We start from the raw sequence: 16525 nt of genomic DNA, 5'->3' as shown, positions 1-16525 counted from the left end.
CACAAAAGAGATGTAAAAAACAACAATACACTCAACGCCATATTTTGTCACATCATGGAAAACGACCACCAGTTTGATTTTAACAAAGCAACTTTCCTTAAACACATGCATAACAGATCCACACGACGTTTAATTGAGTCAGCTATAATCTCCCATTCCAGCAATATAATTAAGCCAAGAAAAGGTTTTTTCCACGTTGCTCCCTTTCTGTCGAAAATAATTATTAAAGAAAACAACTTAGACACCGGTTAAACACGATACAAAAAAAAAAAAAAGAAATTCGTAATTTCACTTAATTTTATTTTTATTTTACTTATTTACTGTATTTTATCATTATCTATTTTTAGACTCCATTTTATCACCTCCTATTCTTATTTTTAGACACCATCTTTTAAGTTACTGCGCGATTTTATCCCAATTCAATTATTTCTAATTTAAAAAAAGATTCTTTCGTAATCTCATGTCATTTTATTTATTTAATCTATCACCGCTATATTTCCAAACACAATTTTTTTTTAATCTCTACGATATTTTATCTTTTAGACGTAATCAACTACACTAGTTTACTCTAATTTAGTTTTTTTTTCTCTCATAAAATGTATATACATGTACATATGACATCTAATTTACATAAGGAAAACACGCTGCTCTCCCCCATCATTATATATAGCCCCAATCCTCCGACTCTCTCGTCAATGACCATCCCTCTTGAAGAAGCCCGCATAAATCGGGCGAAACGTTGAGTATCCAGGTCCTTCCACCTCCATTTTATTTCATATATATATATATATATATATATATATATATATATATATATATATATATATATATAGTAATTTATAAAATATATATGGCGATTAAGCTTAATCGCCATATATATTTTATAAATCACTAACTAGCTCTACCTATGTATTGAGCACTTTTGAAGTAAATACTTAAAGTTTACACATAAATCTATACTTTCGTATATTAATTTTATGTGAGTAAATGAAGTAGTTATATATATATATATATATATATATATATATATATATATATATATATTAAACAGCATGACATGATAATAATTTATTTACCAGACTCATCATCTAAACAAAGGAGAAATCAGGGAATCATGCCTACTTCGGATTGTTACCTTGTGCCATGGATTATTCAAAATACGGATTCGATCCCTTAACCTCACTGCTACCAAATACTTTCACTTTGGAATTTACCATACAATTTGGATATGAAATTCAATATCCTTTTCATTTTGAACCAATATATAATTTCCCTTACTCTATCATTTAAAAACTTTAAAAACTTTTAATTATGATTTTCTATGTTTATTGTTTTTAGCAAATTAGGTATAAACCATTTATAATATTTGCTGATATTTTTTATGGCAGACATCGAAAACCTATAGGTTAAGGAGATATACTTACTGAAATGTATTCCTTGTCTTGCATATAATAAAAATTCTAGATTTGAAATTTAAATTACTAAATTTATATATATATATATATATATATATATATATATATATATATATATATATATATATATATATATATATATTTCATTGGACTATATTCTTGTTTTGTACTATTCGTACAATAAACATCATTGTGTTACCTAAACATTTGTTAGATTAATTATTTAACCTTGGATTTATCATTTTTGCTTATATCGAAATCTACAATATACGAGAAAAATATTCAGTATAGTGTCTCTGTTTGTCTTAATAGTGTTATTCATATTTATCTTCAAATGCATTTGGGGAATAAATTAGTGCTGTTTGTTAGTTGGTTTGTCTGAATCAGACACAAATAAGTATCCTTTAAAAAGAAAAAAAATATAATCGTGGTCATTTTCATTTTGAATTGTTTAACAGAAAGCAAGCCACACCATCAGAACCGATCGGAACAACATTTTAAAGCAACAATAAGAAAATGTTTGTGGTAAATTTTGTACCTATTTCATTACTGAACAATATGTTTCTCTTTTTCTATTTAAAAAGTTAAGGCTTTGAAATTAAAAAAGTTAAGGTGTTGAAATTAAAAATAATTAAGGCTTTGAAATAAAAAAGTAAAAATTTTGAATTTAAAAAAGTTAACGCTAAAAGTTAAAAATATGAAGGCTTTGAAATTAAAAGTTACGTCTATGAATTTAAAAATTTAAGACTCTGAAATTAAAAAGTTATGGCTTTGAAATTAAAAAAGTTAAGGTGTTGAAATTTAAAAAAGTTAAGGTGTTGAAATTAAAAAAAATATAGGCGTTGAAATTAAAAAAGTTAAAGCTTTGAAATTTAAAAAAAATTAAGGTGTTAAAATAAAAATATATATAGGCGTTAAAATTAAAAAAATATGGATGTTGAAATTAAAGAAGTTAAGGCTCTGAAATTAAAAAACGTTAAAAGCTCTGAAATTTTAAAATTAAGGCTTTGGAATTAAAAAGAATTAAGGTTTCATAATTAAAAAGTGAAGATTTTGAAATTAAAAACTTAATGCTTTGAAGTTTAAAAAATCAGACTAAAATTAAAATGAAATTAAAAAGTTAAGGCTTTAAAATTAGAAAACTAAAGCTTTAAAATTAAAAAGCTAAGGCTTGAAAATTTTAAATAAAATATATGCGTTAAAATTAAAAAGTCAATGTTTTAAAATTAAAAACGTCAATGATTTGAATTTGAAAAGTCAATGATTTGAATTTGAAAAAGTTAATAATTTGAATTTGAAAAAGTTAATCTTTTAATTGTGTATTCTTTTGCTTTTTGCTCAGGATTAACAAAGTAGGATGAATAATGCCAACCAAATAAATGAAATTCGTGGAAAATATGTATTTTTTCATTTATCCAATAAACAGTGTTATCGCACAAAATTTCATGTTTTAGATTCACTATTACTTTCTGAACAGAATGTAAATCCACTCTAATTTCGAATAACAGAAAATGGAGAAGAGCCACAAAGCATCCCACCAAAGTATTACTCAAAATAAAGAAAAAAGGCCAAATAAAATTTCGATTTTAATGCCAAGAATTTGGCTGGCGGGAAACCCCACAGACTGCATTAAACTGCTTGAGGTCTTTCCACTTCAATTTGAGAACTGGAATTTCAAATTGCCTACTCAATTAGAGACGTCGGAAAGAAAGAAAAAACCAAAGTTCTGGCTAGAGCAGTTAGTTGAAATTTAGGAAATGTAGGTTTAATCAAAAGAAAGACATTTCTAATTTAGAAAGAGATACCAAGTTTACTGCTGTTAATGGCTATTCCGTTGTAAGTGATACCTTATTGTTTATTTCGATGTAACTGTGCCCAAGTCTGCGCTGCTGAGTAAATGATGCTTGTTCACTCTGACTCACACATAATAGAAAAGCTTTCATTTTCAAGCAAGAGAATGAGTCACAGCCTGCCTGCTTTGTAGAAAATGGAATTGGTGAGGTAGAGTCGTAGCAGAGGATCAAGTTTGCAGCATATGGTTTTTGTTTGAATCTCTGATACCGGCTTTTTGTAAAGCAAGTTAACAGCAATGTTTACGAATTAAATGAAGCATAAATGTCAGAGAAAATATGTGAAGCTGAAGTTTCAGCATGGAGTCGAGTATATTAGCATGAACACTTTGATGTTTTTTCTCAATTCAAAAGCAAATTAAGCCTCAAGCTAGAGGCAATAAAACAATTCCTCTAAACGCTGGAGATAATTCCTAGGAGGATGGCTTCTTGAAACTCCTGCATCAGGTAAGGTTAAGGAACTAAACTAGTAGATAAAAATAGAACAAGGTTGATTGACCTTAACGTATCTTCTGTTGTATAAAGAATGGCTCCAGGTTTTTGTAATTTTTCAGATCTTAAAAAAAAATTATACATATGTAAGATTTTGTTCTATAAATTGATGAAAAATGAGCACCTAATTTAGGTGAGTTAAAAGTCGACGAGGCATGTTTGCAGTTTCAGTTTTTTTGTGGCAGGGTAAGGGGAAGACCTCCTATCAATTTTTGCTTTGATTTGAACAGTGTTAATAAAAGAGATGTCTCTGAGAACACACATGAAAATAATTATATATATAAATATATATATATATATATATATATACATATATATATATATATATATATATATATATATATATATATATGTTTTACAAGTACTTTAATAGAATGTCAGTCTTGCCGGATTCTCGCGTACCATTTATTTAGAGTTACTGGCTTTAAAGCGACAGTTACTCGCCTGGTGCATCCCCTCTTATAAGCAAAACGGGTCTGCCGGACTTAATGACTAAGGCACATGTGAATGCCAGGAGTAGGACTAGATTGTCAGAAGCTATAAATTTTAGCATGCCTTGGGTGTATATTTTTAGGAGAGTGGGAGCTTGTCTCCACTTCCACCCTCGGCAATAATGGCAACCATTGGACCGACCATTTAGGAGAAAGTAAACTCTGATTTCAAACCACCACTACTTTACAGTTCACCCATTAGGGTTGAGTCAATCCCAAGGTTAAATCCAGAGTTAGAGTCCCTAAAGCAGTTCGTCATTGACTACAGCTTTGCTCTGGCAACTCCTGCGATGTCGTTAGTGCCAAAGCTGCATAGCCCCTGACCTTCCCTTGGATAACACTAGCGACATGGAAAAAGAGAACCTGCTGCATGGGTAAGAACCTGTCTCCTTAAAATTTTGCCCAAGCACTGTGCCCTAGAGAGGAAACTACAGCGTTTCCGTTGTGGCAGGAGAAGTGAGCTCGATGCAAAGAAGTAATGCACTACTTGCTACCAGCAACCAAGATCAGACATGATTAATAGACGCCAATGGATGAATAGAATGTGCTCTGATGAACTTGTACAACTGGTGCCCCCCAATGTAAATGTCCAACAAGCAGCAAAATCCCACCGTTTCACTTTAGAGATCTCTAGATGCCAGAAAGCCTTCTTTCCTAATAATTTCTTCTCTTGAACTACTAGCCTTTGGAATTCCCTTCCTGTTTCCTTTGCGTGAAGATGATTTAAGATTAATTATTCAGGCTGATGTCTAATATATGATATGATATGATATATATATATATATATATATATATATATATATATATATATATATATATATATATATATATATATATATGAAGGACGTTCCAAAAGTAATGCATCCTATTGTTTTATTCATGTAATATACGGTGCAATCACGTTAACACATTGGTTCCCATCAGATCACCAAAGTTAAGCAATGTTGAGCCTGGTCAGTACTAAAATGTGTGACCATTTGGGAATTCCAGATGCTGTATGTGCTCTCTGCTTATCTCAGCATTATTTCCAGTTGTCTAGCACTGCTCCTTGCCACTGGACTCAAGCAGTGTCGATTTAGGAGAGGTGTCGTTGGAGATTGTGTCACCCTTGCCTTACAATTAACCTCACAGCTACCTGTACATGGGGTATTCACTGTCTCTTGAGACTGAATGACGGCATCATTCATGGAGATCCTGAATCAAAAAACAATGTTCTTTGATCAAAATATAATATAAATAAATAAATATTAGGCTGGTACAAAAATAATGTCGCTTTTTGACGTTCAATTATACATATAAAAACGACATTATTTTTGCACCAACCTAATAAATAAAATGACTGATTTCTGTGACTGATGTGGTTAAAAATCATAATGTTTATAACTTAATTTTATTCTGTGTTTATCAGTGTTATATAACATGCATGCTTACAAGAAGGCAAAATATGACAGTAAAAAAAACGAATTAGATTGTATTTATTAAGAGAGATACAGAAAATAGTTTTCTTCATCAACTGGAGATGCACTGAACAGTCTACTAAGAGAAGGTGAATGTGTGCCGCGGCATACGCTAAGTTAGTTATGTGAATTAGTGTATACAGGCGTTTTAACTAATCATTTAATTAGTTAACTTAGTGGAGTTATTTTCACTCTTGAAATGAACTAGGTTCGAACTTGGCACACCTAGGTTGCCAGCCCACATCGTTAACCACTGGGCTACCTTCACCTCCCTGCTGCTGCTGCTGCTGCTGCTGCTGCTGAACTGCTGACACCCGATCATTACTTGGGATTTTATCAAGACAGTTGTAGTTTTCCTCGTTGCAAAGTAGAAACATGAAAGCAAAAAAAAAAGACTACTTTATCTTTTTTGTGTGGCAGTTTACTTAGAAATTTGTTCATTTTATTATTTCATGGTAAATGTGATAAAATGTTTTCTTTTTAGTCTTTCTTTTTTCAATTTCTTTTTCACTATAACTTTATCGCATTTTTACGTTTGTGCCTTTTTGTAACTGTAAACTGTCTAAGAGGAAAACGCAAAACGATTTTTTTTTAACTTCTGGTAATGTAATATTACACACGTTTACATACGTGTTAAGTTGTTAATATGTAGTGATCCAACACGTTGTAGACTCCGTCGCAATAAACATAAGAAAAAATAACGACTAACTTTTTTCCTTAGTGAAACAACCGACATTTATTTACTGATCTTTTCCAGTCGCTCTTGGCCACTGTACGTAACACGTCTATCTCTGTCCTTCTCTGACGTCATTCTCTAATACCCTTCGAATTCACGGCTCGGTCGGTCATTTGCATACAGCTGCCACGCGCGTTTGCGCTCTGTTACAGAAAGAAAGAAGCTTTTGTTGAATCTTCTCATTTCAATACCCTCAGTTGAATGTTTTTCATACGTTCATTTTTATTTTATTCATTTCAAAGACTGTAACAATAATGCATATTAACCCTGAGTTACTTCCTTTGGAAACTTCTGTATGAATGAAAATAATCCGTTGTGTGCATCAATGACGGACAATATAACTATGTTGTAAATCTCATTTATAAAACTCACTATGTCTGTCTGTCTGTCTCCATTTTTTTTCAAATTGTATCCCCCCCCCTCCAAGACGGAAGGTTGCAGAGCAGCGTGAGGCGGTTCAAATGATTGTATTTTTTGTGGAGCATTTTTATGGGGTTTTACCCAGTTAAAATAGTTGCTAAGGGATTTAAATAGTCTCTGAAGGGTCAAAATTGAAAGAAATTACAACCTTAGCAAGTGTAAGTCGACTTAAACTGCTCTTCTATCCACACACAAATATATATTTGTACATTAGTGTTACTTTATTTTCAACTTTTTCTTATCCGACTGACGATGGCTCATGCAATAACGTCTCAGGCTTAAACGCTACAAATTTTGCCTTCGGTTTCAGTTTCGATTTTAGCTGATGGTATTCAAGTCATGCCTTTATATTTTTTACTTTTGAAACCACGCCTATATATTAGGTACAATATCATATGAAATAATCGATAAAGAATTGACTCTATAATAATCTATATAATTATAAAACTCAAATGACCTTGTAACGATATATGTAATCCACTTTCCGGTTTACGACATCCAGTTGCGCATGCGCGCATAAACATTAACTCAAAACAACGTAAACAAATAAATACAATTCGCTTCTTTTGCAGATTGTGACCTGCACACTGAAATATTAATGTTATTATTTCGAAATTATTATTTAACATGGGAAGAGTGAGGTTTAAAATAACTTAAACGTAATACAGAAATGAACGATGTAAAAAAAAAGCAGATATATCAAAATTTGAATTTAACTATTATGTATTAAGTATTATGGTATCTGTTCAGTGCACATTTATCTATCAGTATCGCCAACCACTTATAATTCAGTAACTGTAAATTTTTTTTCCAAAATAATCAATCATAATAAACAGAACGACTCATAGAAATCTATCTATATTCTTTTTTTCATTTTAATATACTTTCATAGAAATGTTTCTGTTATGTCAAAAAAACCCTATTTTCTTTACGTCACAAGTGTCACGCTCATACATGAATTCCATAGCTAATATAACATACTGGCCCAACGGGTCACGGGTAGTCTAGTATATAATAAATCTGGACAAATTAAAAGATTATATTTACGCAAATTGATGACCGGTAAACGACAAGCACTGATCGAGTTTCGAAATGGAAGCCACATCAATTTATTTATTTTTTTATTCGGAAATGGTTGAAACAGTTTACGATTTGAAGATCATATTTTTGGAGGAGAGGTGGAGTCAACTATTTTTAAGGAGCTAAAATATGTTTTTTATTATTATCTAATCCTAACCATAACGTAACCCTTTACAGGCTTAGTGTCGTCTGATTTTTTTTTTTTCGACTTACAAATCATAAAATATTTTAGCTATTTCTGGGACTGATTCAGAATTCTCTGTCAATATTTTCCACTGATTGTTCTGTGAATACTGAAATCGTTTAGTGTTGTAGAGACGCCTACTAATTAACATAGGCGGGTGAGAGATATATATAAAGGTATCAATCACCAATACCGGGGGAGTCCGGCAACGATCGTGAAATAGGCAAGACGCTTATGCTGCCTTCAGTAAGACATGCAACACGCCACCTGCCGGAATATCTCCAAGTGAAGTATATCTGAAGACATGTAAATATGTATATAACTTTTCTTCCTAATATATTATTGTATACCTTTACTTTCGTGTTCTTGTTAATTATTTGTGTAGACACAACATTTAGATATTCATCTATCGGAAGTATTTTTCTATTTTCTTAATTATTAAAAAAACAATTTTATTTGCGTATATATTTTCAATAATTTGTTAATTCCTATTTTAATCACGTAAATTAGAATAACACTAAAAACAGCTTATTATCTAAACTATGTTTCGATAAAAAAAAACATTAATAATAAATAAGATGAAAGGGGCAATACGACATGACGTCACCCACGTCTCCAACGTGATCGTCTTCTCTCTCCTTTTTTATAGTATTTCTTTTTTCTTCCTGTGGCGTCACTTCGCACACAGCTCGGTATTTGCGTCTGCGCTCTGTTACATGTGTATGAAACTGTATCATGTACGACACTTTCAAACAGCTTTACTTGTGGATACATAACGAATTTTTTGCCATCAACAAACACTCTGCAAATCTTTGGATGAGTTCCTATGAGAATTCTATAAATACAGAAAGGATTTTACTTTTTAAGAAGTGACCGCCATGCAATAATTGAGAAGAACTCGTAAAACTTGCATTTATGAATTGAGATGTTATCTCCTGGCACTTGATAGCAGCTATGCGAAAATTGCAACTTGAATTTACGGTCTGCTCTCGAATAAGTTTCCTCAATCGACTTGACTACCATAAACCTTGTGTATCGCTTTATTGCAGGTCAATATTTTTTTTAATTTTAAAATTGTTATGAAACACAGACAAGTGAAATTTGGTATAACACTGGAAGAGCATAACAAGGTGCCTTATTTCCCTGATTTGTGGAATTTGAACAAATATTTTGTAAATTTTTTTTAATTTTCTGGTAATTTGAAATGTGTATCACTTTATTGCAAGTGTCTAAAAATGTATTTTTTCGGTAATAAAACAATATTCTAACTTTATATTTATATGAAATAAACGACATATCCAGTTACAATATTAATCAAAAACAAGTATGAATTTCTCATTATTTTGTTTAAGAAAATATTTATTTATCAACATAACTTACATGCTTCAAAATAACACTTTGAATAACTTCTTGTTAACTGCTGATATCAATCGATTGATTTGATATGATGTGATGCTATAGGAAACTTCCAAAATCTTCCTCCAAATTTCATCCTTTGACGAAAATTGAACACCGCCTTCATAAACTTTCATCTTTATTATTGACCAGAGCTGCTCAATTAGGTTTATATCTGGAGAACAAGATGGCCATGTCATCAAATTTTCCCCACTAATGCCTAATAACTTAAGGTAGGTGCCGTAGTAGGTTGAGTATGATAGCACATTGTCGTGCATAAAAATCAATTTGTGGCGACACGCCAATGGAAGGTCATCAAGCAATGGTGACAAATACCCATTTAAAAATAAAATATAATACTGGCTTGTCAGTTTGATGCCTTCTGTCATTCAAAACGGTCCAATTAGTTCATCACAGATTATTTCAGCCCAAAACATGACACCTCCACCTCCTTGTCAACGGAATCGATGAAGGATAGGGAATCCAAGAGGACTCCAAACTTTGGTCCACCCATCTGGTCCATCAAGGGTTGTTCTGACCTCATCGGTGAAAAGAACATTTTCAAAGCTGGTTTTCATGTATTTCTGAGACCAAGGCAAACGTTTTTCCTTATGAGTTTGATTTAAAACAGGTCTTGCTATGGGCTTAATGCTCCTTGCAATTTCGTTTAAGACATTGACGCATGTCTTTCTGGACAAGGTACGCATTCCAGCCTTGTCAAATATAGCAGTACTGTTGTTGCCCGTCTGCTTGATAAGTTGACGGCAAATTTTTCTACCATCACTTGTGTTTTTTGTCCTTCCTTGGTTTGATGTTTGGATTTTCAACAAATTAAGACAATGTTCTTCGATTTCTTCCAAGCTCCTTGGCTAGATCTGCGAGAGATAAACCTTCTGCAAGGCCTGCAACAGCACGTTCCTTTTTACTTGCTGTCAATCGACTCTTTCTATGCATTTTGGGAGACTTGCAAAAAGTGATGCATACTTAAAATTACCAGAAAATAGAAAAATTAGCATAATTTTCAATTGTTCAAATTACAAGAATCAGGGAAATAAGGCATCTTGTTATGCTCTTCCAGTGTTATACCAAATTTCACTTATCTGCGTCTTATAGCAATTTCCAAATTTAAAAAATATTGACCTGCAATAAAGCGATACACAGTGTTGTGCTCCAGAATTTATTTTACTAGATAGCCATCACCATTCCTGATGCACTTTTGCCAGCAATAAATGATGGTTGTGTATGGGTGGCTGAAGCTTATATGAGAATCGATCCCAAAATAAAGCCTCTTATTTTCTTTTTAACTCAAAAAGTTGAAGAGCTACGAAGAGGGAGTAGCACCATTAAAACTAACGTTTGTGTTCCAGAATTTATTTTTCTACATAGTCACCACCATTCTCTATGCACTTTTGCCAAGAATTCAATGACGCATCTCTGCTTCTGATGCACATTTATGACATGAATTGCTTTTTATATCTGCAACAAAGAGATGAAACTTTCAGGTCACGAATGCATAAGTTCAGTCATATTAACAATGTAATTTGTAATTTCGTCAGATCCATTTGGGTGGAATATAAAAAATAAGAGGCATTACTTTTGAATCACCCATAGTAGTAAATATATTATTGCACAAAGGTATTGACGAATGTGTGACCTCATCTTTACCACAGGAGAGACGTTGCAAGCTTGTCTCTGCTCTATCATTATTTTCATAGCAAGTGCTCACCTGGACTCCAATCTATGCCCCCCCTTGCCAATCTTTCACAAAAAACACTCGTCTAGCCATTATCAATAATTTTGCCCACTCTTTATTGGTGCCTAAACTTTAACGTAGATTCAATGAACAAAGTGTCTTCTCTTGTACTGCCCGCCTGTGGAACTCTATTTGGCTAGTCTGCTGGAAAACAGACTACAATATATTGTCGTTTGTGTTGAACTGTTCTCTTAAATAATCTTATTATGCCAAATTTCTACTACTAACGATTACTACACTATTAACCCTTATCCACAAGTCGCCTCTGGGTCTTGATAAGTAATAATCCTTTTTAAAAAAAAAAACAAAATAATAAAAAAAAAAACCCCCACACACACAACACCATACAAGAATAAAAAGCAGTAATGTTTCTGACTGCAATAAACACCCTGACTTGTGGTGTTTGTGTTATTGACTTGCATATAAAAAAAAAAAACATACAATGAATCTGTCAATTTTTAAAGTTGTTAAAAACTTATGGCGTTACATGTTACTCAAACAGGTTTTCATTGACGACATGCCTGAAGATCGAATATTCAGATCCTAATTGCAATCTCTTTTATAACAAAACATGGATTAATTTGTAACCTTTTGTTAACAAGCATTTGTCTTTTCTAAACTTGCCTTCCACCTGTAAACTGATTGCAGCAGTTTGGGAAGGATGACAGAAGGTTGTACAAAGGAAGCAGAGGAACTAAAGCAACAACACACATTTAAGTTTATCCATGTGAAAGGCTCAAGTGGTATTTTGTTTAAAAAAAACCCTACTAGATATAAAATATGAATATATATTGTTTACTCACAAACTATCAATCAAATACAATATACAAAACTTGATGCTTATCGACTTTCAGGTATCGAAGAAATTGTCAACCAGCTAGCAAAACGTGCTGTTATTTTCACCAAGTCTTTATCACTAACTCCCTATCTCTCAACTCCATTTTAATCAATTCTTTTCATGTTTTGATTGGCCTTCTCCCTACCTTGCTAACACCTTCACTCACATCACCACAACCATCTTCATCCCCACTATAATCGATTTATTGTGCTTTTTACATGCTAGCATGTGCTGGATGGCTTTAAGAAATTAACTTCTAAACTTACCTATCTCTGGCCAAGTCTTTATTTCTACCCTCATATCTCTCAAGTCCATTTTTCCTCTCATGTTTTCATTAGTCTTCTCCCTCTGATCTATACCATGTTATCTTAACTGTTCCGCATCTACTGACCCAATAACTCTCATCCATTCTTTAAATGATGTTTTCTGCTCTTCACACATCTGTCTATACTGTCCAAATTTAACCTTCCTCTGAGGTCATCAGATCTAAGCCTGTCTTTAAGACTAACGCAGCCATTGATTCAATCTCACATCAGTTCTGTGCATGCAACACATGTCCTCAACAAAAGTTAAATTCTCGACAAATAAATGATTATTGTTTTTGCATTTGTGATGGTTTAAATCCAACTACTATATTATATCCACACAAAATTAGTTTTGATTTAACTCAGAATTGCATTTCGCCCAATTATGCATTGCCTTCAACCAGTTTTATTTTTTCAAATCAAAATAAAAAAATCTTTTCAGCATTATACTGAACGCCGCAAAAGATGAAATTTTTTGTGAGAAAATAAAATGGCTCAAAGGTAATGCATAATTGGGAACCAAAATGAATCTGAGTTATGAAGGAGCTAAATCCAAACTAATTTTGCAGCTGACACAACTCGGCACTTCAAGTCCAAAATCCCACCATTCTGGAAAATCAAGCCCTTCTTTTATATTCAACCAGAAACGTCTCATTTGCATATTGAACAAGCAGGCGTTCATTTCTTTTTTTTTCTTTTGTCTTCACTCCTTCTGTCTGCACGAGATCTTACGGGTTGCTGAAAGAACAAGTTTGTCGCAAATTAACTCATTCAATCACATCCTCTGTACCAGCTCTGTAAATATTAGGCTAAATAGAAAATGGTACAAGCGAATCATATATCAGGGTTGGTTGATGTTAGCAGGGAGGTGTCTTTGAATCTATGTACAGGCGTGGAGCGAATTTGGTAATGTTTTTCTTTTTGCATCTCAGACTCCAGGGAACACCACTGGTTGTTCTCAAAGAGAAATCTTTGATGTTAACCTATATGATAACTGGTAATGAGTTAATACTAATAACGATAATAATAATAATAATAATAATAATAATAATAATAATAATGCCATCGAAGCAACTGAAATGAAAGAGAAAATAGGAAAGGAATACCTTAGAAGAACAAGAAAATAGTCGAAACCTAATTAAAGGAATAAACACGTGGGCAGCATCACTAATAAGATACTCTGGAGCTTTTATAAGCTGGACCAAAGAAGAACTATGGAATCTCAACCAGAAGACCAGGAAACTCATGACGAGGCACAATGCACTACACCCAAACGATGATACTGACCGACTATCTATGAAAAGGAAAGACGGAGTAAGAGGGCTTGTCTGTATAAAAGACTGTGTAAATAAAAAATTAAAAAAAAAAAGATTAGAAAAATGCATAATGCAAAACACCGAAAGAATAATTACTGCAGCAAGAGACACGGAAGAAATAAAATAGAAAAGAAACGAGGAATAAGACAAGGAAAGAAAAATGGAAAGAGAAACAGCTACATGGACGATTCATAAGGATTACAGAAGAAGAGACTAACGAAAACACTTGGAAATGGCTACAAAAAGGAAACCTTAACATGGAAACTGAGTCACTAATAACAGCTGCACAAAATAACGCAATTAGAACCAACTACATCAAAGCAAGGATCGACAAGATACAAGAAAACAGCACATGCAGTCTCTGCAGACAAAGAGACGAAACAATAAACCACATAATATCTGAATGCAGCAAACTAGCCGAAAAAGAATATAAAAATAGACACGATCATGTGGGGAAGGCAGTACACTGGCAATTATGCAAGGAATTGCATCTTGAACACACAGACAAATGGTACAAACAATAGTACTGGAAAATGAAAGTCACATGATCCTATACAAACGGAAAGTCACATTGATCCTATACAAACCGATAAACCCATCCAATCGAGAAGACCGGATATCATAATAGCTAACAAGAAGGAAAAGGCCTGCAAGATTGTAGATTTTGCCGTTCCATAAGCCCACAGAGTGAAGATCAAGGAGACCGCCACTAATAGTAGGAGTGCTAGGAACGATACCGAAAAACTTAAAAAAAAAAAAAAAAAAAAGAAATGGGGAGAGATTGGAATCCGAGGGATGGCAGAGAAGATACAACGAATTTCAATAATGAAAAATGCAGAAATATTTTAAAAAACCCTTTAATGTGGAGACTAGCACCACACATAAACTACACACAAACTGGAGATAGAAACAGCTACAAATGCAAAATACAACGGAACATCACATGTAATCATAAAAACTGAAACTGTATAATTGAAAAATACTGCCCCTTTTTTCTGTGAGTGTCACCATAAACAGGCACCACACCAAATAATGAGGGTCAAGGAGGATGGAAAGACTGAGGAGAGAAAGCACTAGTCAGACGTCCACTGGAGGAGTGCAAAGAGGACTGGGATCTTAGAGAGGCTTATTGCCATCCAAATTCCAGTGAAGAGCAATGGTCGCCGCCAACAAAAAATCAATGGTAAGCGACTGTTATGATAATGTAAAATTTTTTTGCAAAGGTTATCGAAAGAGGTGAAGAGTACTGAAAATCTAGGAAGACTTGTCACTCAGATTCCAGGTAACACAACAAGTTGCTCTCAAGAGCAATCTTTGATGAGGGCTTGTTTGACTACTAGTGAGTAGATAATAATAATAATAATAATAATAATAATAATAATAATAATAATAATAATAGCAGCAACAGTAATCTGCACAAAATGGAGAACTGATAAAAATTTCTAACTCAAGCTGTATCGAACAATTGTGAGATCAAAAATTGATTATGAAACTTTCATTTATAGCTCAACAAGACCATCATATTTGAAACGATTGGAAACTATTCATCGCAATTGACTTAGACTCGTATTGATTTTTTTATGTCTTCAGTGGAGAGTTTATATATGGACGTGTATAACTGTCATTTATATTTAAGAAGGGAAAAATTAGCATGTTAGTATATGGCAAAGTTATTATCATGATCACTAAATCTTGCCTATGGCTTCGTGAATATAATATAAAACTCTGAGAGAAAAGAGAATGTCATTTAGTTACCGTATTATTTAGGAATATGCGAACAAACTGAAACTGGACTCTAGTACTGTACACCAATCAATAATTTCCAACATTCCACGATGGAAATTAAAACAAACATTTTGTATCTTTGATTTGACAACGATTTCAAAGAAAAGTTGGCTTCTAAAAATTCAAAACCGCCTCGTAAATTGATTAAAATTATGTATTTACATTAAGTATTATTAGTCTCAAATCTTAAAAATAGAACAAAATAGCAAATGGAACTATATATATATATATATATATATATATATATATATATATATATATATACAGAGAGAGAGAGAGAGAGAGTTCCATTTGCTATTGCGCTAGAAAACTACTCACACCTGAAAGTATCCTGTACATCTACAAAGCCACCATACGCCCATGCATGGAGTATTGTTGCCATATCTGGGCTGGTGCATCTACCACTAGTCCCTACTGTTATATAGCAGGGGTTTCATATTGTAGATATATATAACGGGATTCATAATACAGACATAAAGATAGTGATGATGAGGGAGAGAAGACATTTATACATATTACATCATGACGACGACTGTGACAATTCTTGGAGGTTTCATATTAATACGGACTGGGAGATATGGTGATGCAACAGTTCTTATACACATATAGAGAGGAGTAGATGCTTCATTTATGATGATGGTGGGGAGGACACATATTACTTGGAAAGGTTGTACCAAAGGTCGTTACACAAGATAATGATAAAACACATTTACCTTTTATGTTGTAAGGAATGACGACACAAGACAACACAGTTATAAACATTAATGGTGATTTCTTTATTCATCTGATCGGCCGGTCGATGACGTCAGCAATTCAAACTTTAATTTACATGGTCTATTTTTCCTCCCTTCTCCTCTCCAACTGGTCAACTGACCAACTGTTGACTTTCCAACTCTATCACCGTGCTCTGATTATCTCATCCTCATCAACTCTTGACTGACCCTAACTCCGAATCCACAGAATCCTATATTGAGGAATGGTCGATGACGTCAGCAATTCAAACTTGGA

General features: G+C 33.1%; 1 protein-coding gene and 1 pseudogene across 1 annotated transcript in view; one reads left to right on the top strand and one right to left on the bottom strand.

Annotated features, from left to right (window-relative positions):
• Positions 1–16525, bottom strand: part of LOC145293098 (ionotropic receptor 25a-like) — a 322383-nt gene that overhangs the window by 300068 nt on the left and 5790 nt on the right. The gene's annotated exons all lie outside the window — the stretch shown is intronic.
• On the top strand, positions 5133–5250 carry LOC145293392 (5S ribosomal RNA; annotated as a pseudogene).

The sequence above is a fragment of the Euprymna scolopes genome, chromosome 14 (genome assembly GCF_053919585.1).
Source record: "Euprymna scolopes isolate OS-2025 chromosome 14, ASM5391958v1, whole genome shotgun sequence".
NCBI classification, from domain to species: domain Eukaryota; kingdom Metazoa; phylum Mollusca; class Cephalopoda; order Sepiida; family Sepiolidae; genus Euprymna; species Euprymna scolopes.
This window is presented reverse-complemented; position numbering and strand designations above follow the sequence as displayed.